Raw genomic sequence first — 25,740 nt, forward strand, 5'->3', positions numbered from 1 at the left:
CAAATCCGTTTCTCAGCCTACCTTTTCAAGATCAATGATATGGCCAATACCAGTATGTTTCTATTGATTCCTCCCCTCGCCACCCACTCTTCCTTGTGTCATACCAGGATCCTCCGCTTTCGTCATCCAGGAAAATGGGAGAGGAGAGTTAGCCATCCATCATGATCCCTGTTGGCATTCCCCCCGTCAAGCTGCTGTGAGGCCTGAGCCATATCTGCTGAACCTCATCCCTCCGTACCAGATCCATGCAGGGGCCCTCATCACGGCTGCTTCAGAGAGCACATCACATAGCATCCAGCCTCCATGGGCATTCCTATGGCCCCTGCCATACCCAGGCTTCTTTCTGGAGTACTAGAAGCAAAAGGGCCACATTTTTGTGGTCACAGAACCCACAAACCAGGTGCTGCTCATGCCTTCAGAGGTCAGTCCACTCATGTAAATAAGCAAGTTCGGTGTCAGCCAATGGGGGGTGATGAGAACCGTGCTGAACTGAAGAGTGAATATTCCATCTAAATGGGTACCCAATGCTACCAGGTTTGATTTTTCAAGAGGAACTGAAATTTAAGATTCTCATGTGAAATCTCATGTTTTGAAGTTGCTACCAACTAGCTTAAAAATCATGAACACATGGGGGTCCAGTCATAAACACATGTCCATGGCCCATATGAGCCCCTCCCCACCATTGGCAGTTTGCAAACTCTGAGCCCCAGAACCAAGTCCGCCATTTTGGAAACAGGTGTTTCCTACTTCTGCTTAAACCCATGCCTGCCATTACTTTCTCGTCTTGGCAGACCCAGAGTGATCGTTTCAAACAGGCCTAGACCAGACTTGGATGAAAGGAAAGTCTGTTTTGGGGTTGCCTTTTGTGAAAGGGCCATTTCTGTTTCCTTCAGCTGTTACCTGTGAACTCTCCATCCTCCAACCCCTACACCTCCTGCGGATATAGGGAACTGAGACACTAAAAACATGAAACTAAAGTACCTTTCCTCTACAAGTTTTATTGAAGTAGAGAATAAATGTAGTGTACAAACACATGTGTAATGTCTAAGGAATGGTTAGTAGTCAACACTCATGTACCCAGGCCAGACAACAAAATATACTCCAGAACTTTCCTCTACCATATCCTGAACTCATCCCCTCTCTCCTCCAGAATATTAACCACTATTATGAATTTTAGTGGTTATATAGTTAGGTTATTTAGTTTTAGTGATAACTATCCCCTTGTTTCTTTTAATATATTTATTATTTACATATGTACTCTAAAATATATTGTCTAGTTTAATCAACTTTGAACTTTGTCTATCTCAAATTAGAATGCATACATTCTTCTGCGATCTGTCTCTTCTGGTCAACATTATATTTAGGGGATTCATCCATGTTATTGAGTATAATCACAAATTATTTCTTCCGCTGTATATCACAACTTTATTTCTCCATTATACTGTTGATGGACATTGGGTTGCTTCCAGTGTTTTGCTATTATTAGCAATGCTGTGTAAAAATTATTGTACATTCTCCCCTAGAGTATATGCACAAGAAATTTTTAGGATATGTTATATAGTGAGATTACTGGCTTGTAGGATGAGTGAATGTTCTATTTTGCCAATTGCAGCTTTCCAAAAGTGGTTTTGCTGAAGAGGTGGTTTTCTCCAAATTGTTTTCCATGGTTTTGTGCCAATTTACATCCCACTGGCAGTGTATAAGATTCTTGTTGCTGCACATAAATTATTAGGCCATAAGTAACATTGTCTAACTGAGATCTTCATTTTTTCTGTGAATCCAGCTAATATAAAAGGCAAGACACCAGCAAAGTTTTCAACAACACACTTTATTATAGGTCTCCTTAGGAGAAAACAGATCTTGGAGTTTTCAAGAATCTGATATTGTCATTATTTTGATCTAAAATAATCCCACTGTCCTAAACATAACCCAGTGATTCTTAGAGAATAGATCACTCCCATATATTAAGAATATCATGAAAAAAGCTTCTTATCATGACGGACTGGAAGGAATATACACACACACACATACACACACACACACGCACACACACTTTTTTTTTGGTGATCAAGTCATTTATTATATTTTCAACCTGGTATCATAAATTTTGATTACAAATTGTGCAAATCCACCATTACCTTGTGAACAACTCTCTGTTAATGATGTAGGAAATTTTTATTTTATTCTATTAGTTTTGATTGACAACTTAATCTTAATGTTATGAAAAGTTATATAAAATGCAAATTAAGTGGATCTGTTCTAAATCTCAAAAGATTTCATTTTTCACATATCTGCATATAAAGTGAAGAATGCAAGATCTTTAAAATGTATTAAATCTACATATCTGATCTTCCAGGCATACAATCCAATGAATGAAAATGAATACTCCTTAATCAGAAGACAAAGTTAATTCCTGACACTGCAACAATTTGTCTTGCCATGTTGTGATATTTGTAGAGAACTAAAATAGCATGACAACACAAATCCTACTGACTTGTGGCATTTCTAAGAAAAAGGTTAAAACTGCGTTCTGCAGCCATGCAAATTAACATCTCTATAGCCTCAGGTACTGGAACAAAACAGGAGCAGTTCTCAGTAAAACCAAGGTGTTGAGAATAAAAAGTTAGAAGTCAAAAAACAGTAAATAGGAGGCATCAGTTCTTTGTTTCCCGAAGCCGCTGAAGCTTAGAGCTCCCACTAGGGAGCTGATGCACCGCATCATTACAAATGTACTGCTAGGTGTCGGGAGGGCCATAGGAAGTCTAAAGAGCTGATCATTTTCAGATTCATTTTTTAAAAATTGAAGTGTTAAAAAGGTCTTTGTCATCTTGATACATATATCATTCTTTCTATTTGCTAGGATCACATGAATGGAACTATATCAAGAAGACATGAATTTGAGTATTTATCCAACAGCAAATGGTTCACATTCATGGATTATACACTGTGCCAGGAAAAAGTATGGGCCATACTTGTAAAAGTTTATATCTATGGGGACCCACAACTTCAAGCTATGTTATATGAAATAGAAAGATCCAAATACATCTTACTAATTAGTCATACCTATGTGCTCACTAAGGGCTAATAGAGTTACTTGAAAAGTCCAAAAAAAAATAGATTTAACTGTATATTTCTACCCTGCCACTGAGAAAGAAGAAATATTCAATTACAACAGCATTTGCCTAGGAGCTAAATGTTGTATCACCACAACTGGATCTAACCAGCAGAACCTATTGAAAGACCATGGTTTGGCCAATAGGTTTTTGACAAAGGTGCAAAAACAATTCAATGAAGAAAGGTTAGTCTTTTCAACAAATTGTGCTGGAGGAATTGGACATTCATAGGCAAAAAAAATGAACCTCAACATACACCTCGCTCAAAAATTAACTGAAAATGGGAGGTGGAGTCAAGATGGCATACTAGGGGGATGCGGAATTCTCATCTCCTCACAACTAGGGCACCTACCAGGCACCACTGGGGGATCACAGTCACCTAAGGGGATGGGAGGAACACCACTTGACTGGCTTGTGGGATTTGGTTCCCAGGCTGCAGGTCAGGCCTGAGCTCCTGTTGTGGGAGCTCCGAGTCCAAGCTGCTGGACTAACAGAGAAACTCAGACCCCAGGGAACATCAATTGGAATGAGGCCTCCTGGAGGTCCTCATCTCAGGACCAAGACCCAGCTCTACCCAACTGCCTGCAAACTCCTGTGCTGGACATAACAGGACAGACAACAAGTAAGACAGGAATACACCACCACTCATCAAAAAAACAAAAACATGAAAGGACAAAAAAAATGTTACAGACAAAGGAGCAAGGTAAAAATGTACCAGACCAAATAAATGAAGAAAAAATAGGCAACCTACCTGAAAAAGAATTCAGAGTACTGATAGTAAAGTAGGATCCAAAATTTTGGAAACAGAATGGAGAAAATACAACATTTAACAGAATCTAGAAGAACTAAAGAGCAAACAACTAGTGACGAACAACACAATTCCTGAAATTAAAAATACTCTAGAAGGAATTGATAACAGAGTAACTGAGGCAGAAGAATGGATAAGTGAGCTGGAAGATGAAATGGTGGATATAACTGGCAGGGAGCAGAATAAAGAAAAAAGAATGAAAAGAATTGAAGACAGTCTCAGAGACCTCTGGGACAACTTTAAAAGCACCAACATTCAAATTATAGGGATTCCAGAAGAAGAAGAGCAAAAGAAAGGGTCTGAGAAAATATTTGAAGAGATTATAGTCAAAAACTTGCCTAACATAGGAAAGGAAATAGTCAATCAATTCCAGGAAGCACAGAGAGTACCATACAGGAAAACCCAAAGAGAAACACACCAAAACACATATTAATCAAACTATCAAAAATTAAATACAAATAAAAAATATTAAAAGCAGCAAGGGAAAAGCAACAAATAACATATAAGGGAATCCCCATAAAGTTAACAGCTGATTTTTCAGCAGAAACTCTGCAAGCCAGAGGGTGTGGCAGGACATATTTAAAGTGATGAAAGGGGAAAACCTACAACCAAGATTATTCTACCCAGCAAGGGTATCATTCAGATTCAATGGGGAAATTAAAATAATTAGAGACAAGCAAAAGCTAACAGAATTCAGCACGACCAAACCAGCTTTACAACAAATGCTAAAGGAACTTCTATAGGCAGGAAACACAAGAGAAGGAAAACACCTACAAAAACAAACCCAAAACAATTAAGAAAATGGTAATAGGAACACATACATTGATAATTACCCTATATGTCAATGGATTAAATGCTCTAACCAAAAGACATAGACTGGCTGAATGGATACAAAAACAAGACCCATATGTATGCTGTCTACAAGAGACCCACTTCAGACCTAGGGACACATACAGACTGAAAGTGAAGGGATGGAAAAAGATATTCCATGCAAATAGAAATCAAAGAAAGCTGGAGTAGCAATTTTTCTATCACACAAAATAGGCTTTAAAATAAAGACTATTATGAGAGATATAGAAGGACACTACACAATGATCAAGGAATCAATCCAAGAAGATATAACAGTTATAAATATATATGCACCCAACATAGGAGCACCTCAATACATAAGGCAAATGCTAACAGCCATAAAAGGGGAAATCAACAGTAACACAATCAGAGTAGGGGACATTAACACCCCACTTTCATCAATGGACAGATCATCCAAAATGAAAAGAAATAAGGAAACACAAGCTTTAAATAACACATTAAATAAGGTGGACTTAATTGATATTTATAGGACATTCCATCCAAAAATAACAGAATACACTTTCTTCTCAAGTGCTCATGGAACATTATATAGGACAGATGATGTCTTGGGTCACAAATCAAGCCTTGGTAAATTTAAGAAAATTGAAATCATATCAAGTATCTTTTCAGACCACAGTGTAATGAGACTAGATATCAAAGACAGGAAAAAATCTGTATAAAGTACAAATACATGGAAGCTAAACAATATACTACTTAATAACCAAGAGATCACTGAAGAAATCAAAGAGGAAATCAAAAAATACCTACACACAAATGACAATGAAAACACGACAACCCAAAACCTATGGGATGCAGCAAAAGCAGTTCTAAGAGGGAAGTTTATAGCAATACAATCCTACCACAGAAACAAGAAACATCTCAAATAAACAACCTAACCTTACACCTAAAGCAATTAGATAAAGGAGAACAAAAAAACCCCAAAGTTAGCAGAATGAAAGAAATCATAAAGATCAGATCAGAAATAAATGAAAAAGACATAAAGGAACAATAGCAAATATCAATAAAACTAAAAGCTGGTTCTTTGAGAAGGTAAACAAAATTGCTAAACCATTAGCCAGACTCATCAAGGAAAAAAGGAAGAAGACTCAAATCAAGAAAATAGAAATGAAAAAGGAGAAGTAACAACTGACACTGAAGAAATACAAAGGATCATGAGAGATTACTACAAGCAACTCTATGCTAATAAAATGGAAAACCTGGAACAAATGGAAAAATTCTTAGAAAAGCATAACATTCTGAGACTGGACCAGGAAGAAATAGAAAATATAAATAGACCAATCACAAGCACTGAAATTGAGACTGTGATTAAAAATCTTCCAAAAAACAAAAGCCCAGGACCAGATGGCTTCACACGTGAATTCTATCAAACATTTAGAGAAGAGCTAACACCTATTCTTCTCAAACTCTTCCAAAATATAGCAGAGGGAGGAATACTCCCAAACTCATTCTACGAGGCCACCATCACCTTGATACCAAAACCAGACAAGGATGTCACAAAGAAAGAAAACTACAGGCCAATATCACTCATGAACATAGATGCAAAAATCCTCAACAAAATACCAGCAAACAGAATCCAACAGCACATTAAAAGGATCATACACCATGATCGAGTGGGGTTTATTCCAGGAACGCAAGGATTCTTTAATATACGCAAATCAATCAATGTGATAAACCATATTAACAAAGTGAAGGAGAAAAAAACATATGGTCATCTCAATAGATGCAGAGAAAGCTTTCGACAAAATTCAACACCCATTTATGATAAAAACCCTCCAGAAAGTAGGCATAGAGGGAACTCTCCTCAACATAATAAAGGCCATATATGAAAAACCCACAGCCAACATCGTCCTCAATGGTGAAAAATTGAAAGCATTTCCACTAAGATCAGGAACAAGACAAGGTTGCCCACTCTCACCACTGTTATTCAACATTGTTTTGGAAGTTTTAGCCACAGCCATCAGAGTAGAAAAGGAAATAAAAGGAATCCAAATTGGAAAAGAAGAAGTAAAGCTGTCACTGTTTGCAGATGACATGATACTATACATAGAGAATCGTAAAGATGCTACCAGAAAACTACTAGAGCTAATCAATGAATTTGGTAAAGTAGCACGATACAAAATTAATGCACAGAAATCTCTGGCATTCCTATACACTAATGATGAAAACTCTGAAAGTGAAATCAAGAAAACACTCCCATTTACCATTGCAACAAAAAGAATAAAATATCTAGGAATAAACCTACCTAAGGAGACAAAAGATCTGTATGCAGAAGATTATAAGACACTGATGAAAGAAATTAAAAATGATACAAAGAGATGGAGAGATATACCATGTTCTTGGATTGGAAGAACCAACATTGTGAAAATGACTCTACTACCCAAAGCAATCTACAGATTCAATGCAATCCCTATCAAACTACCACTGGTATTTTTCACAGAACTAGAACAAAAATATTCACAATTTGTATGGAAACACTAAAGACCCCGAATAGCCAAAGCAATCTGGAGAATGAAAAACGGAGCTGGAGGAATCAGGCTCCCTGACTTCAGACTATACTACAAATCTACAGTAATCAAGACAGTATGGTACTGGCACAAAAACAGAAAGATAGATCAATGAAATAGGATAGAAAGCCCGGAGATAAACCTACACACATATGGTCACCTTATCTTTGATCAAGGAGGCAGGAATGTACAGTGGAGAATGGACCGCCTCTTCAATAAGTGGTGCTGGGAAAACTGGACAACTACACGTAAAAGAATGAAATTAGAACACTCCCTAACACCATACACAAAAATAAACACAAAATGGATTAGAGACCTAAATGTAAGGCCAGACACTATCAAACTCTTAGAGGAAAACATAGGCAGAACACTCTATGACATAAATCACAGCAAGATCTTTTTTGACCCACCTCCTAGAGAAATGATAATAAAAACAAAAATAAATAAATGGGACCTAATGAAACTTCAAAGCTTTTGCACAGCAAAGGAAACCATAAACAAGACCAAAGGACAACCCTCAGAATGGGAGAAAATATTTGCAAATGAAGCAACTGAGAAAGAATTAATCTCAAAAATTTATAAGCAGTTAATGTAGCTCAATAACAAAAAAACAAACAACCCAATCCAAATATGGGCAGAAGACCTAAATAGACATTTCTGCAAAGAAGATATACAGACTGCCAACAAACACATGAATGAATGCTCAACATCATTAATCATTAGAGAAATGCAAATCAAAACTACAATGAGCTATCATCTCACACCAGTCAGAATGGCCATCGTCAAAAAATCTAGAAACAATAAATGCTGGAGAGAGTGTGGAGAAAATGTAGCCCTCTTGCACTGTTGGTGGGAATGTAAATTGATGCAGCCACTGTGGAGAACAGTATGGAGGGTCCTTAAAAAACTACAAATAGAGCTACCATATGATCCAGCAATCCCACTACTGGGCATATACCCTGAGAAAACCATAATTCCAAAAGAGTCATGTACCAAAATGTTCATTGCAGCTCTATTTACAATAGCCAGGAGATGGAAGCAACCTAAGTGTCCATCATCGGATGAATGGATAAAGAAGATGTGGCACACATATACAATGGAATATTACTCAGCCATAAAAAGAAATGAAATTGAGCTATTTGTAATGAGGTGGATAGACCTAGAGTCTGTCATACAGAGTGAAGTAAGTCAGAAAGAGAAAGACAAATACCGTATGCTAACACATATATATGGAATTTAAGAAAAAAATGTCATGAAGAACCTAGGGGTAAGACAGGAATAAAGACACAGACCTACTGGAGAACGGACTTGAGGATATGGGGAGGGGGAAGGGTGAGCTGTGACAAAGCGAGAGAGAGGCATGGACATATATACACTACCAAACGTAAGGTAGATAGCTAGTGGGAAGCAGCCGCACAGCACAGGGAGATCAGCTTGGTGCTTTGTGACCGCGTGGAGGGGTGGGATAGGGAGGGTGGGAGGGAGACGCAAGAGGGAGGAGATATGGGAACATATGTATATGTATAACTGATTCACTTTGTTATAAAGCAGAAACTAACACACCATTGTAAAGCAATTATACTCCAATAAAGATGTAAAAAAGTAAATAAATAAAAAAATAAAATAAAGAGGGTGGGAGGAAACTTTTGGAGATGCTGAGTATGTTTATGGCATAGATTGTGGTGATGGTTTTACAAATGCATACTTATGCTTTTCTGTATGTCAGTGATTGCTCAATAAAGTGATTTTTAATGAGGGGGGAAAAAAAACACCCGGACAGACAGAACGCTTATCTTGGCTATTTTTGGCTCTTTGTTTTGTTTTTTAAATGTTTATTTTATTTATTTATTTATTTAGGCTGTGTTGGGTCTTTGTTGCTGCACGTGGTTTTCTCTAGTTTTGGCAAGCAGGGGCTACTCTTCATTGCAGCGCTTGGGCTTCTCATTGCGGTGGCATCTCTTGTTGTGGAGCACAAGCTCTAGGGCGCGTGGGCTTCAGTAGTTGTAGCATGTGGGCTCAGCAGTTGTGGCTTGCAAGCTCTAGAGCACAGGGTCAGTAGTTGTGGCACACAGGCTTAGTTGCTCCACGGTATGTGGAATCTTCCTGGACCAGGGATCCAACCTGTGTCCCCTGAATTGGCAGGCAGATTCTTAACCACTGCGCCAACCAAGGAAGTCCCTATTTTTTGGCCCTTTGAATTTCCATATAAATTTTAAAATTAGTTTTTCAATTTCTACCAAAAAAATTAAAACTTGCTGAGATCTTGATTGAAATTACGTGGAATCTACAGATTAATTTGGAGGCTAATTAATATCTAAACAACATTGAGTTTTCCAAGCCATGAACATTATCATCCCTCTATGTATTTAGATCTTCGTTAATTTTTCATAAACATGTTTTATAGTTTTCTGTAGTGTGCTTGTGCATCTTTTATCATCTTTCATCAGATTTATTCTTAGGTATTTGATATTTTTGATTTTATTGTAAATAAGGTATTTGTTAATTTGATTTTCTAATGGATTACTGATAGTATATAGAAATACAATTGGTTTATAGATTCAGTTGACCCTTGAACAACATGGGGGCTAGGGACACAAATCCTTTGCACAGTTGAAAATTCATGTACTACTATCCCTCGAAAACAAAGGAATTGATGAATGACTCACCCAAGGGCAGGACGCTGAAACATTTTGAATAGATAGACTCAGGACTCCAACCCTGCCTTGGATTTTTCCCCTTATGGTCTTAAACTCCAATCCCTGTCTCCTCAGCCAACTGATGCTGCCACCTGCTCCTTGGACTCTATTCCCTGTACCACAAAGTGCCCTTGGGGAAAAGCCTAGAACTCATGAGGAGCTTTCCTCAGTAAGTTTACTTTGCTCAGGGTTTGTATCCCCTCGTCTTCTGACTGCATTCTTCAGTGCATTCAAATGGCTTTTTTATGTATTTTGTCCAGTTTTTATAGCTGCTTGTAGAGTTGGACTAGCCTGATACGAGCTATTCCATCATGGCCAGAACGTGGAGTCTGTGTCACTTCTCCCCTTTCTTCTCTATTTGATGATTACAAAAAGATTCCCATGTAAAGCCTAGTAAGTTTTTACTGGATCTGACCCTCCGGCAGGAAACAGCTCTAAACTCTGAACAACAAAACAAGAGAAATGAACGGACAGTTGGAAGGCACTGGAGAGTGAATAAAACCAAGCAGATTCTGGAGGGTGGTTGACACTTGGAAGAAGGGAAGGCAGGAGATCATTTCCCCATTTTATCACTTTTAGACTGAGGGCAAGCTAAACTTGGTGTGTGAGGGTCAACTAAAATACCTTGAGAAAACTTAGTCTGTCTGGACTAGAAAATAGAGGACAGAGTTTGGGGTAGTCAAACTGCTGGATAAAAAACAGAGAGCCAGAGAGGGAGAGCCTCAAATTTTATCTAAACTCGGCCCAAATCGCAGGCTGACCTCCAAAACCACGCACGCCCAGGGCATTCTGTGAACAGCCCAGCTGAGGATATCAGACTCGAACTGAGGTTTGAACTGCCACCAGAAGACAGACATTTTGCAGTGTGAATCCAACATCAGGGTTGTGTCATGTTACTTTTCATTGATTGTCTTTTCTCTTGAGAATGGACCACAAGTTCTTGTTTCTTTGTACATTGACCAATTATAAATTTTGAATATTGTACATTGTGAATGTTATCAAGAATCTAGGAAATAAATCATAGATGTTGCATGACTTAGAAAATCCCCTTTCATCAGTCCCACGGATTATGTTACTTAATTCTTGGATCTGATTTTTCTCACCCAGGTTCAAAGCCCAGAACAACTCCTCCCATATAGTGAAACCGGGGTCAGTTCTGGTGGAGACCATCCAAAGCAACATGGTAAGTCTTCCTTGTCCCAAACTGGAGTCTCCTCTATCCCTTCCTCCTCTGGCTTCGTTCTTCTTGCCCCCTGCCCCCTCCCCTTCTTTTCAATAACCAAAGAGTTAGGAAATAATGAGGCTCAGTACCTTGCTTCACACCATGGCAGCTAGGACGTGGCAGAGCCAGTGACTTCTGGGTCAAGGTCTCTAACCACCCTGCTATACTGCCTCTCTGTGAGCACATGAACAGGCACCCCTGTGGCTTTTATTGCTTCTCACAGGAGAAGACCATCATTAAGAAACAGAAGAGAATCTTTTGGTATAGCAGGTAAGTGGTAGAATCTTGTTGGTTTCTTTGTTTTTTTTTTTCCTGGTCTAGGTCATCTTCACTCCGTAGGAGTAAGTAAGTCGGTAAGAGCATATGGAGTGAGGATTAACATAGCCACCAACCAGAAAATATCAGGCAGCCCCAGATTTATCCTAACTCCTCCTTCCTTGTTTTCTGAAAACAGAAAGTGGCTATTTCTGAGAAGTTCAAGATGAAGCTTGCTGGTTGCATTTCTGTTTCAATTTCCATTCTTACCACCCATAGTAGGGCCCCTTTCTGTTTTTCAGACTCTAAATCTGATCATCTGCTCTCCTCTTTGCTGGAAAGAGAGTTCAGGGTGCATTAATTTTCTTAGTTCTTTTATTACAGGCTGAAAATTTTTTTAAAAAAAATTACTTGAACTCTCCAGGCCTTTTCTTTTTTAAGTTCTGAAACAAGGACACTAACTCTAAAATACTCCATGTGGCACTTTAACGAAAAGCTTCAATTTATGCCATTTCAATATAGTTAAAGACTGAAAGCCTTAGGTTAGTTTTCCAGGTGGAATTTGTGGGTGTACACAAGAAGACACACACACACACACAGGTGCACACACATACACAATCTATTATTATTTAAGTTGGTTTCTTTTGGTACTTGTTGTTTAGAAAAAATCAACCTTAACCATTTTATGTGGATGTTAATATCAGAGATGGCCCAGACTTATTTCAAGTTCTAGAACTGCTTTCTACAGTAGGCCTGAAGAGGGCCACTGATCATGAGACTCACAAGTGTGACAGTCCTGAACCTTTTCTGACAACCTCCACAAAGGCCTGCGTATATAGTACCTGGAAGGTCTTATTCTTCTGCACCTTCAACTCTTCTATGTGGACACCTATTCTGTTGGAGGGCTTAAATGTCAGGAGGGCTGTATTCAATTCCTTACCACCACATCCATCTTTTTCTGTTATCACCTATCCCCTACCCTCACCCTTTGTGTCTCCATTCCCCACTTCCCCATCAGGTTGGCCTGAAGAAAGCAATTCATCAGTCATTTATAAGTGTGAAGTTGACCTCATGCGGCTGGATCCTGGGCTATCTTTTTCCCCCATGCTAACGATGAATGTCTCTTTGCAGGCATTTCAGGTATCTTGTCTTCATGGTCATGATCTTCATTAGGCTGCTGGGTTATGTGCTTTTCTACCTGCAGTACATAAACCCAGACCTCCTTGTAGATGCTCTACCCATGGTAATGAGCAGAGACACCTTGAAGAGGCTGAGGGACATCTTATTTCCCTTCCTCACTCTAGAGGTAGAAGAAGTTCTACCACATTAGTCTGGAGTGACCTGGGGGCTTCACACTGCACCCAAGCAGAGAGGGGGGCATGGCTGTGGCCCCAGTTGGGGGATGGGCCAGGAAGGAAGTGGAGCTTTGACTCAGAGCTGCTGCTTTGACATCCGACCTCTTCATTTCTTTCTCGTCCCTCGCGTTTTCTCTAGAGTGTCTCTCTTTCAAATAAAAAATATGTTTGATCAGAGTTCACTGTGTTGGTCTGTGAATTTGGTCTGTGAGTCCTTTAGGGAAGATAACAACGCATTATCTTCCCTAAAGCTCTTTTATTTTATATTATGCTATGCCTTCCAGGAGTGGGATATCCTGAAAAGCTGACCTTTTACATGTTCTCGGATGGTTACTCATTCTCAATTGAGAAGAAAATTACCCTAAAATTCAAGTGCTATAATAAATTCAAATCGTAATTCAAATGCACCTTCTCTGGGCTTCCCTTACTGCCCCGCCCACTTGTGCCTTGTAGTGTTGTTGCTGTATGTCTTGACGGCAGGGCTTCTGACCCCTTGATTCTGTATCATCCCTCACGGCCCCAAGAACCGTGTCTTTACAAAGATTCCTTGAAGAATTTGTAAGTCCCTTCTGTGGCATCTGGAGGGTAGCAGCTGGAACCATGAGCCTTGACCTGTATTATGAGAGCTCTTTCTTTTGCCGGTACAGCCAACTGGGCATTGGCAGTAGAAAGGGAAGGGGGAAAAAAGAAAGTGAAGGGAGGTAGGAGGATGTGGCACAAAACACGAGGCTGTGTGGCCAGCTGGTGGTGTCTACTGGGTACCAGAGCTCAATGGCGGAGGTACCAGAGCTCAATGGCGGAGGCACCTTCGTTTGGCAGCTCCTTCCTCCTGTGCATTCCTGAGGTTCTTGCCTTCTGCTGACTTTTCTCCTTCCAAGACCATTCCTGACAAAGGTTTTAACCGAATTTCACTTGCACAGCAATGTCAGGGTGGAAGAGACATACTGTATGTTTGCTTTGGCTGCCGACATGACACTATCCCACGTTTTTTTGGGGGGGGTCTAAGGAGGAAAGGGTGAATGTTCTCAGAAGGCTCCTAAAAAAATGAAAAGCTGATCAACACCACCCTCTTGTGGCCAAATACAAGCTCTAGTGCATTTCAGAGGCTTCCCTCCAAAGGGCAGGAGTGTGCTCAGCAAGTTGAAGCAGAAAGATGGATCTTGGACAATTCTTTGAGCTCTAACAAGTACAGTTAGTATTCGTTCATTCATTCAACAAAGATTCACTGAACCTCTTCCTTGGGCCAGGCAGTATTCCAGGTGCTGGGATTATAGCAATGAATGGAACAGACAAAAATCTCTGCACTTGTAGTGGGTAGATACAGATAATAAATAATTAAAATATAAAAATATCAGATGATATTAGGATATATTAAAACGTTAGATGGGGGAGGAGGGCGGGAATGACGATGAGCAACAGTTACAATGCTCCCTTGAGAAGGTAGTGTTATAACCAAGACCTGAAGGCGATGAAGGAGGCATATGGATACCAGGGGGGTAGTACAGCCAATAGGGAGAGAGCAAGTATGTGGCCTTGAACGTGGAGTGTGCCCCTTGGTGCGTTTGAGGTTCATTTGCTGATTCCCTGATCACACCTCATTAAACTCTCTTCATTGGAATCCTCCGAGCTGAGTTCTGGCTCCTGCCAAGACCCTGGCCGATCCACTGTTCACTGTCAGAGGCATGCCTTAGGCTGGAGGATCTCAGCATTTGGGTGATTCTAAACTAAAGGTGTATGCGAAGAAAAACGCCTGCAACTGGCCGAGAGATGTATCCGCAGAGTATTATTTCCTGAGTCATTCCCTTCTCTGGTCACAGTCCCTCATAAGCAAATGGAAGGCCTAGGCTCTCCTCCACTACCCAGCCCTTCCCACCAACACGTTCTAGACAAATGTGGGTCCGTCCCAACATTCAAGACTGGCTAGGAAATACCGGCTTAGGAAGATTGCGACTAGGTAGCCCCTCACTTGCAGTCAGCGTTTCACTGGGGATTTGAAACCTTAAAGTTGTCTTGGAAATCCATGTTAGAGAAGCACAGCAGCCTTTTCTGCCACCCGGAGAGCCTGCCTCCAAGTAGGAAGCTGGCTCCAGAAGGGCCTGGATGACACTCAAAAGTCTGGGAAGCAGAAGAGAGGTTACTGCTGCTTTAAATGAGCAGTGCTAAGCCGAACATCCCACTTCCAGCAACTGGGAGCTTATCACACCCAAACCCCACAGGTCCATCAATTTCTGAAAGATTTTAACAAAATAATTAACTCACCTAGCACAACAGAGGGCACATGCAGAGCATTCCACAGCACGAGTTTCCTTTCTTAAATTAAAGTTTGCCTTCATGTAGCAGTTAATCTTATATAGCAACACAGCAAATTGACTGCCTCCTTTCTATTTTAGTCACTAAAATGAACAGCCTTCTGTTCTCCAAATGAACATTCCCAAGTCCTCTAAGCTGTCACATGACATGGCTTCTAGATCTTGTATTATCTTATTTACCCCTCCCTGGCACCGACCAAGCTGAACAGAATACTACAGATGAGGTCTGACTGGCACAGTACAATAGCCCTGTTCTCTTTTAGTTTAAACGGTATCACTTTATTAATGCCGCCTAAGATTTCGTTAGCCATTTTGGCAACTGTATCACACAAAGATATGAGCTTGGAGTCAACTGAGATGCTTAACCTTTGGGGACATGAATTATTTTTATCCTATATCTTCTCTGTTTTGTGTTTGTACAGATTAAAAACAATACTGATAAAACCATATTAAAAACCATGTAGGACTTAACCACTTGCCCTATAACATTTCATTTGTTGGTGTAGATGCTTCCTTTCAGTCTGCTGCAATCATTCAAAACCCTGATTCTGTGGAGGAATTAACTGGCCCATTTAATGACCAGAGACACCTGGTAGAAGAGAAACTGCAGAACTTTGGATCGAGAGAGGCTTGAGTGTGAAATCTCCTTTGGCCTTGTAGCGGTTGTTGACCCCAGGCAGCTAGTTAACCCTTGCTTTAAAGTGGCTAATAATACTCTCCCCCAGGAAACTTACAGCAGCTGCTAAGTTTTTTGTTTTTTTTTTTTCTTTCAGTATTCTGAAATGGAACGTCTTTGGGTCTGAAGGCTTGAAGCACTTTCCTTATATCTTCTCACCTATCTTAAAATCTGATTACCTGTTAACTATTTTGGACTATTCTTTTTTAGCATGCTAAGTATCAATTTCCTTGATAGAGTAGGCTGCTGTGGAACAGGATTCTTACCTTTTAACATTACACCCCATGCCCTAAGGAGTAGCCTACCCCTTTCGTCTCTCCTGTTCCAAACATAACATTAAAAATGTCTTTTTTTTTAAAATGCACTTTATAATATCTTTTTGCAAACCCCAGTGTTGTCTTGAAAGAAGCACGGAATAAGGAAGCAAGACTTGGAACGTAGTCCCAGCCTTTTTGTTATGTAGCTGATTTTCTACAAGTCACCATACCCTCTCTGGGCCTGATTTCTGAGTGCCTTCCGAGACCATTGTGCTGACATTCTTTGGTTTTACGAACTATTCCATTCAGGTCTTTGCATGAGTGGGAAACAACCCTCCTCCTAACCTTCTGCAGGCCTGCCAGGCTTCAGCTCTTCCAGTGATCTTAGCCCTTTCCTGGCCTTTCCTCTCCCCCAGGGAATCCCTCTGGAAGCCTCAAATTGCTTCCATCACTTTTCATCATGAGGAGTTTTCAGAGGGTGGTGCTTCTATAATTCTTCTTGAGAAGAAACAGTGTTTCTATTAACTCTAAGAATGAGTTAAGAAGTTTGGTTTAGATTGGGATTGACGTATATACACTGCTATGTATAAAATAGATGACTAATGAGAACCTACTGTATAGCACAGGGAACTCTACTCAGTGCCCTGTGGTGACCTAAATGGGAAGGAAATCCAAAAAAGAGGGGATACATGTATATGTATAACTGATTCACTTTGCTGTACAGCAGAAACTAACACAACATTGTAAAGCAAGTATACTCCAATAAAAATTAATTGAAACAAGAAGTTTGGTTTAAAGTTCTAGTTCAACAAACATTTACTGAGTTCCTACTATGTGCCAGGCACTGCACAATCAGTGCACTGGGATGTGGAGAAGGAAGTGGGAACAGTTGAAGAAATAAGCAATAAAGCATGCTCTCAAAGACTCAACTGTGGGCTTCCCTGGTGGCGCAGTGGTTGAGAGTCCGCCTGCCGATGCAGGGGACATGGGTTCGTGCCCCGGTCCGGGAGGATCCCACATGCCGCGGAGCGGCTAGGCCCGTGAGCCATGGCCGCTGAGCCTGCGTGTCCGGAGCCTGTGCTCCGCAGCGGGAGAGGCCACAACAGTGAGAGGCCCGCGTACCGCGAAAAAAAAAGGACTCAACTGTGTGGCCGATCAAGTTTAGATGTAACTCTGAAGTTTTCTGAACGATAAACACTGACTTAATGGGGGCTCAGAACTATCAGTAACCACAGGTATTGATCATCAACTGAACTACAGATACAGCATTAGATACTTCCTATGTTCTCCATTTCACAGTTAGGTGAACTGCCTGAGATTATCCAGATAGTAAATGGTAGAGCCAGGGCTCACAGGCCACCTCTGGATTCCCCCAGGAAACACAAAAGGCAAGTAAGAAAGAGTGATCAAGACCCTTGAAGTCATCTTCTAATATAATATTAATCTGCCAAGTGCTAGAACTGTTGAATCAGTGAGTGTAATCAGTTACTTTCCCATTACTTATTTTCCTCTCTCCTCTATAGTCAGTTTAAAGTTACTCTAGAGATCCAGTATCATTCCTTACACGGTCTGAAATTTTCCTTTGGAGCTGAATTATCCCTCTCGTTTAATGATTCCCATTAAAATTTAAAAAATGCCTTGGAAAAATGCTTTATCAAGGCATTGAGGGCCATTCATACCTTAGTATAAATACAAAGTGGAAGAACTGAGCTTTATAGGGGGAGGGGAGGAGCTGAAAGAAATATTAAGGCTGTTGTCACCTGAAGGTGGGTGAGGGTGTTGTATGGAGGGAGGAACAGGGACGCTGTTCCTTAGTCATTATTAGTCATTATTCTAAGTAATCATTAGGATAATGACTCTACCAAGAGAAGCTTTGCCTGAAATACCCCTTGAGGAGCCCAAGTGAAAGCTTTAGTTCTCACACATGGCCACACCACTCCCAGGTTACAGGTTTTAGTATAAAATAACTGGACCTGGAGGGAACCCAGCCCTGTCCAGGGGTGCCATTGTCCCCTGCAGATTGCTCTCTTGCAAAGCCCAGTTGAATTGTTCCTGGTGGGTCTTTCTCCCACCCTCACCAGTTAGAACTGCATCAGATCTTTTGAAATCCTTGCCTTTACACCATGGTCATTCGCCCCCTGTGTGTGCGTGCCAACTTGAAAGCACAACGTTAGTTTCTTCCGCTGGGAGTTCAGTGAGTTTGAAACTGAGGGCTCGATGGTCCCTGAGCTCAAGAGCCACCAGCTCTGTTGCAGGAACCACGAATGGGCAGGTGATGCTCCCTCCACTTGCTCGGGCAGGTAGAAGACTTCCCTGCTGCTGTCCTAAAGGCTCTCAGCTAGCAAAGCTGCCCTAACGTACAGTTGCCTACTGTTTGCCATCAGTCTGTGGGAGACTGACCCCGACTTGGGGCTCAGAATTTATTTTTCTTCTGGGACATTTGTTGGCAGGTTGGTGAAGACTGGATCTAGCCTGAGGCTTTCCTCAGCCCCACTGAAGTAATTCGCAGAGGAGTGAAATGAGCAAAGGCAGTGACTTTCAGCAGCTACTAAAAGTTACAATTCAGGGGGTGGTGAGCTGGGATGGAGGTGAAGGCTGGGGCAGCTTGGCAGAGAGAAACGTCCAAGAGGCTCTAATGAAAAGGGGAATGGATTTCCTGTCTACTGATCCCTCCTTTTGCTAGAATTTTCCTGCTGCAAATGTAGGTGGTTAGGAGATTCTCAACCCTCCAGGCCAGTTTAACCTGGAACTACATTTGCAGTCAACTTTAAACAAAACCACATGACACTGTAAACTCTGTACAGTTCACAGTCAGTGCTTCAGTCTGGAAATAAATAAGAGGTAAACTTGAGATAAGGTGCTAAAAGGTCCACCTGCTTCTCCAGGCAGGGTCTGAGCATCTCTGGTCTAGGAAATTGACAAGTCAACAAAAGCATGGAGCCCAGTGTACCCGTGACTTCCTATGTAATGAGAAACCTACCCTCTCCCCAGGGTTCTGTCCTGTTAGGAAGATCACCACTGACCAATCTTACAAGAAAAAATGTCAAGTCAACAAATTTTCATGTCCTTCCTACCTACACTACTGTGCTAGGAAAAATAGGCACAGCAGAATTGTGTATTTGATTATATAATTTCTACCTTGAAAGAGTTTATAATCTAGCAACTAATAAAAAGTACTTAGTAACTGTAAGGCAAAGCAAAGTGAGGCGAGTACCATTAAGAGGATACAGAGCGTTGGGCTTCCCCGGTGGCGCAGTGGTTGAGCGTCCGCCTGCCGATGCAGGGGACACGGGTTCGTGCCCCGGTCCGGGAAGATCCCACATGCTGCGGAGCGGCTGGGCCCGTGAACCACGGCCACTGAGCCTGTGCGTCCACAGCCTGTGCTCCGCAATGGGAGAGGCCACGACAGTGAGAGGCCCGCGAACCCCCCCCCCCCAAAAAAAAAAGGATACAGAGTGTCAAGGAGGCTCAAAGGAGATCGTTATATCTAGAGCAGGAAGGAAGGATGGGGAGGTGTCATTTGATATAAGCTTTAAGAGAGATAGGATTTCTACCCTCAGAGATAGAGGAGGAAGGGCTTTCTGACGGAAGATGAGAAATGGTTATTCAAATACTCCCCAGGCTTTTAAATAAACTGATCTAAACTGCCCGGGGAGAGGGTAGAGTGCCACTAATCCTTTGAACACAGAAAGAAAATTCTCCCAGGAGGGAAAATCTTAACAGCAGCTTACTTGATTACTAATTGTTTAAGAAATGTTATTAATGATTCACTTACATTTGGTTTGCAGGAAAGAGTTCCAAAGCGGATTTGTCTTCAATGGTTAGATATTGACAAGATTGGAGGGAGAATTTCTCTGATAATCCTGCGCGTCCCCGTATGCAAAGGGCAAGGAGAGACCGAAGAGGCCAATCACTCCAGATTGGTAAATGGCAGTTTAATAAGCAAGAAATTTACATATGAGGCTTGTCTTGGGTGGTCACGAGATGAGTAGATATCCGCACCCGCCCTCCAGAATCTTAAAGTTTATGTAGCGGCTTTAGCAGGGGTTCAGTCGTGTATACCATCCAGATGGTCTCAACAACACCTTGCATTTTCAAGACTATGTCCTTGAGGCATCTTCTAGTTTGGGAGTGGGGGGCGGGGGAGCAGATGAAATACACATTCCAACGACAGGGGAGGGACGAGGAGCCTCTGATTGCCCAGGTCCAGCTCATGGGTCAATCAGTAGTCACCTCGTTTCAATGATCTCATCCAACACTAAAATTCTTTTTTTTTTTTTTTTTTTTTTTTTGCGGTACACGGGCCTCTCACTGTTGTGGCCTCTCCCGTTGCGGAGCACAGGCTCCGGACGCGCAGGCTCAGCGGCCATGGCTCACGGGCCCAGCCGCTCCGCGGCATGTGGGATCTTCCCGGACCGGGGCACGAACCCATGTCCCCTGCATCTGCAGGCGGATTCTCAACCACTGCGCCACCAGGGAAGCCCCCAACACTAAAATTCTTAAACCTTCAAGGCCTGTGATTCTAGAGGTACTCAGACCAAAGTGAAACATCATTTAGTAAAGAGAAGAAAAAGGGAAAGAACATTCTGTGAGTCTGTGGAAGAGCAATTCAGTTACTTCCTTTACACCAGAGACTCCCATTAGAGACCATTAGAGAGTAATACCTTAGAATCATCCGGGGATATTTTAAAATAGTAGTGCCTGGGCCCCAACCTCACATATCTTGATTTCATTTAAGGTCATTGATAGTTTTGAAAAGCCCTCCACCCTCATCCCAGGTGATTCCAATATACAGCCAAGGCTGAGAACCACTGGTCTAAAAGCATTTAGAGTAACCGTCCAGGCTCTTTATGCAAAGAGAAAGGTGGGGACAGCTATTTCCAAATTGGGAAAGTAAGTGAGAAGAAGCAGGGACATCTCTATGTGGGAAGACAGAGTTCACCTCAATTTGCAGCCACACATCTGATCATTCTCTCTTCATATTTACAGCTGCTCTGGCATCTTCCAACTGGGTCTACATTTGCTGCCACCTACCTCGAATTGATAAGAATAGTTTTTTAGCACATTGAGTTTTTTTTTCTATTGCATAGAGAGAGTATAGAGATCAGGGTTAAAGCAAAACCTTACCCTTTCCAAATGTGGGAGCCAGAATGATGTCCCCCAAGATATCCACATCCTATTCACTGGAACCTATAAATGTGTGACTCACATGAGACTTTGCAGATATGAATAATGGATCATATCTGAGGATCATATCTGAGGATCTTGAGATGGGGAGATTATCCTCTATTTTCCAAGTGGGCCTGATGTAATCACAAGGGTTGTTTCAAGTGAAAGAGGAAAGGAGAGTCATAGTTGGAGGAAATATGATGACAGAAGCAGAGGTCAGAGCAAAGGCTTTAAATATGGGAGGGGCCACGAGCTAAGAAACAGAGGCAGCACCTAGAAGCTGCTAAATATTTTACACACATTATCTTATTTAACGCTCATAACAACCCTATTCCACAGGTCCTCTTGTTGCCCTGTTTTATGGAGGAAAAGCCAGAGACTGTGAGGGTTGAGATTTGTATTTCTTAAAATCTGAAATGTCACGAATTAGAAGATGCACCATTATATCATGTGCCACCAGGAAAAAAAAAAAGATACTGCTAATTAAACTATGACATCATCAACACACACCATTTTCAGTTCTAATTCAAAAATCACAAAATAAATGAGATACGATTTTCCACGTGGTAACTTTTACATTGCATTGTAGAAAAATCAAATATCCAATTCTTTAAAACGTGCTTTACTTTTAAAAGTTTCTGTCTGGAGCCCTTACATCTGCACTGTTCAGCATGGTAGCCACTAGCCACATATGCCTAGTCCAAAATGAGATGTGAGGGAGGTGTAAAATAAATCAGATTTCAACGGCTTAGAATGGTTAAAAAAGAAAAAAAATTAAATATCTCACTAGTAATTTTCTGTATTGATTACACACTGCAGTGATATAATATTTTGGATTTATTGGATTAGATGATATATAACACTAAAATTAATTTTACCTGTTTGTTTTTACCTTTTAACGTGGCCTCTGAAGTATTAAAATTTTCACATGTGCCTTGCATTCTATTGCTGTTAGATAGCACTGCCTTAAACATGTGAGTAATTCACCTATTGGGTAAAACAGCACAATACTGATGTTAGGTGCCGCGGACCAGCCGGATGAAGAGGACCAAACCGACCAGAGCCAGAAGGGAAGGGGTGAGGAACTGAAACAGCACCGACGAATGGGGTCAGAAGGACCAAGACAACTGATGGTTGCAAGGCAAATTTTATTGCGCTACAGTTGCAGATTATATAGACTAGAAAAGGGAAGGTTGCCGGACGGTGGTTTACATTATCCGAAGACTGTCTCGGCTCAAGGTTAACTTCCCTGGGAGAAAACCCATAAACCCAGAATCATCAAAAATAACCTGCACATCTGACCATTTGATCTTTAGATGTGCAGGGGGGAGACAGCTTTGCTTATCTCATTTTACATTCTCTCTGATCTCTGGGCCCTGGTGATTTATCTCCCATGGGATGGAACAAGGAGGGGGACAAGTAGGGACAGTCCCTTTGAGCAGCGGCGGCAGGCCTGGCGTGTCCGCAGCCTGCTCTCATGGCTGACTCTTCCCACAGGTCCCCATTTTTTATTTTTAAATTTTTGCTGCAAAATTATTCCATGAAGCTTAGTGCCGAGAGTAGTATATTGTTGCATGAGGATACGAAACAAACATGGGAAGATTATTATCAATTATAGGCAAATTATGGCCAGGGTAATAAATCCTGACAACCCTCCAGTAATCGAAGACTGAGGGTTTAGCCACTGTAAATGATCCAGTAAAGTTTGAATTACATCTTCTGGCGAAATATCATCAAGATGTGCATTTTGCATATCCTGAATTTCAGCATTTAATTTCTTAAGATCAAGACTAATATTATTATCTGACCAAACACTCAGCAGATGCATTTTTACTTTTTCCCATTCCCAAATAGAGTCATCATACTTATAAGGAGTAACACAAATCCATGTGTACTTTGCATGACAAGCTAAACGCATCCTCAATTTTAATGCTGCCATCTGATCTCCAATCCCCAAAACTGCGTTTTAAAATTCATCTAACTTGTTATTCATCTGTAAATCTATGTGACTTTGTAAAGATAAAGCAAGACTGGTATTTTGAGATAATTGATTAACAAAGTGAGCATCATTAATACTCTGTGAAAGAGCAAGACCGGCAGCAGCCGTGGTAGCAGACAGAGCAGCCCAGGCAAGTCAACTTACTATTAGCCACCCAGTAAAGCGTCTCCTTCTCTGCAAGGCTTTAGAGAGTTCCACCCATGCCTGTACTCCGGTATTTTTATACCAAGCTTCATTTACATGTACAGGTACCGTTACGTACATAGGCTGTTTTAGTATTAGTATAGATTGGGTTTCTGCAGAAGGGAATATGCAGCTATTAAAAATACAGTTAGTACAGCTAATGTCATAACCTCCATTAGAGGAATTCGTTAGGTTGATAGAACCAAGTAACGAAGCATAAGGAGGTGCAACACAACTTATTACTGGTTCGTTGGAGTAAGATAAAGCTAATTTCCACAAATTCCAATTTTTGTGAAATATTAAATGTTCATTAGTAACAGGAACAGAAGAAACAAGTAAAGAACCCTTTCTATAATTAATTGTACACCAAATTTGGGAATCATTCCATGTAAAATTACAAGGTTCAAAATTAGATTCAGGAAAAATGTTAGGAATAAAAGAGGGAACCTGATTTCTAGTTACCTTATTTTCAATTGTAACTTTATGACCAATGACAAGCAATCCTTGCCCTTCTACGGACAATTTTATGCATAGATAGTTTCCTGAATCGCTCTTAGTGATATTGCTTATAACAATAAAATGATTAGTTGGATCGTTGGGGCTAGCATAAGTAATCTTTTCTGAAATTTGTAACATTTGATGATTTTTATACCAATAGATGTTATTTGCTAAATCACCTTGTGTCTTAGTGGCTTTGCAAGAAAGAGTGATATTACTACCAGAGAATTGCACAACAGTAGGTTGGCCTTGAGAGACATATGGCATAATTTTTCCCTCTTACTTTTCATCGTGTTCAAAGCCAATAACTTTCATACAACCAGATTCATAATTCAGTGGGCTTAAACAAACAGGATACGAATTAAACCAATTAGTATAGTTTACAGACATATTGATCGGTTTTATATTCCCAGTAAGAGGCCCAAATATCGTATCATTATAAAAAAACAGGAAAGTCTGCTTCAGACCAAGATATGGGTTGTAATAGTGGAGGATCAGGTACATAGGCCCAGTAAGTTGCTGCATTAACAGAGGGAACACATGAAATGGTTGCCAACATAACCAAAAATAAAGTTACAGGTGTAACAGGATTATTCTGTTGTTTCACTAACTCTTGAGCTCATGAAACCAGTTGTTTAATTTGTCCCCAGGTTGGAACATCACTCCTTTGAGTCGTCCTGGCAAGCGATCTCCTCTTCTTCTTTTTCTGAATCAACACTGTCAAATTTTCGGGAGAGATGCAGAGCTTCTTCATCTTCTAAACTAGTTGTGAGCTGTGGCGAGCCATCTATTTGCTTGACTAAGTGCTCAGGAAGCCAGCGAGGTCCAGGCGCTGATCTGGGAAAGATACACACGTGACCACGTCCCGAAATCAACACAGGATCAGGACCACGCCAAGTGCTGGTTAACGGATCTTTCCAGAGGACCTCCGGAGACTGAGAGGCCAATCGTGGCTCAGCCACCAACCTCTCCCCTGCAGAACGGCCAAATTTGTCAACAGTGAGAAAATTTAAAGTAAACAAAGCATGATTTATAAGGTTATGTGGTGTTGTTCTGTATAATTCCCCCTTTTTCATTTTTTCAATAGTTAGCTTTAAATATCTATTTGCACGTTCTATAATACCTTGTCCTTGAGGGTTATATGGAATGCCTGTAATATGGGTAATTTGTAATGAATTACAAAATGTTGCAAAAGCAGCACTAGTGTAAGTGGGCCCATTATCTGTTTTAATAATTTTGGGAAGGTTCATGAAAACAAAACAGTGTAATGAATGAGTGATAACATGTTTAGTAGCTTCTCCTGTTTGTGCGGTAGCACAAAGGAAGCCAGAATAAGTGTCAATAGTGACATGAACAAATTGCAATTTCCCAAAAGAGAGGATGTGAGTAACATCCATTTGCCATAAATGACTAGGTAATAATCCACGAGGATTGACACCATAATGTGGAGTGGGAAGGTGAGGTAGACATTGTGGGAATTGCTTAACAATTTGTCGGGCGGCTCCTCGATAAGGGAAAATTGTTTGCGTAAGGTGGTAGCTGATTGATGATGGGAGTGTTGTGCTGCTTGTAAAGGAGTTTGATCATAACTCACCATAACGTAAGGGCGTCCTGGACATAAACCATGTTTATTTATAGTACGCAAGTAGCGAATGCTACTTGCTAATGTAAATAAATACATTAGCCATTTAAATACTATAAATAAATACATTAGCCATTCTTGACAGCATGATGAACGGAAAGGAGTACGGTAAATCGGGATATATCCTGCTTTAGGGAAAAGAGATTGAGGAGGAGGAGTAACTTCAACTCTGCTCTTGGGAGGA

The 25,740-nt window shown here is 40.9% G+C and overlaps 1 long non-coding RNA gene across 2 annotated transcripts in view; it reads left to right on the forward strand.

The window, feature by feature from the left end:
* Positions 1–24,929, forward strand: part of LOC137229936 (uncharacterized) — a 58,149-nt gene extending 33,220 nt beyond the window's left edge. Inside the window, exons 2-3 of one of the 2 annotated variants that reach the window (XR_010945935.1) lie at positions 11,099–11,174; positions 24,565–24,929. This is a non-coding gene — a long non-coding RNA (uncharacterized lncRNA). Of the gene's footprint in view, positions 1–11,098; positions 11,175–19,853; positions 19,974–24,564 lie in introns of those variants that run through there. The other variant, XR_010945928.1, reaches the window with a different exon arrangement.
* Positions 24,930–25,740: the final 811 nt, after the last annotated feature.

Source organism: Pseudorca crassidens, chromosome 1 (assembly GCF_039906515.1).
Source record: "Pseudorca crassidens isolate mPseCra1 chromosome 1, mPseCra1.hap1, whole genome shotgun sequence".
Lineage (NCBI taxonomy): Eukaryota > Metazoa > Chordata > Mammalia > Artiodactyla > Delphinidae > Pseudorca > Pseudorca crassidens.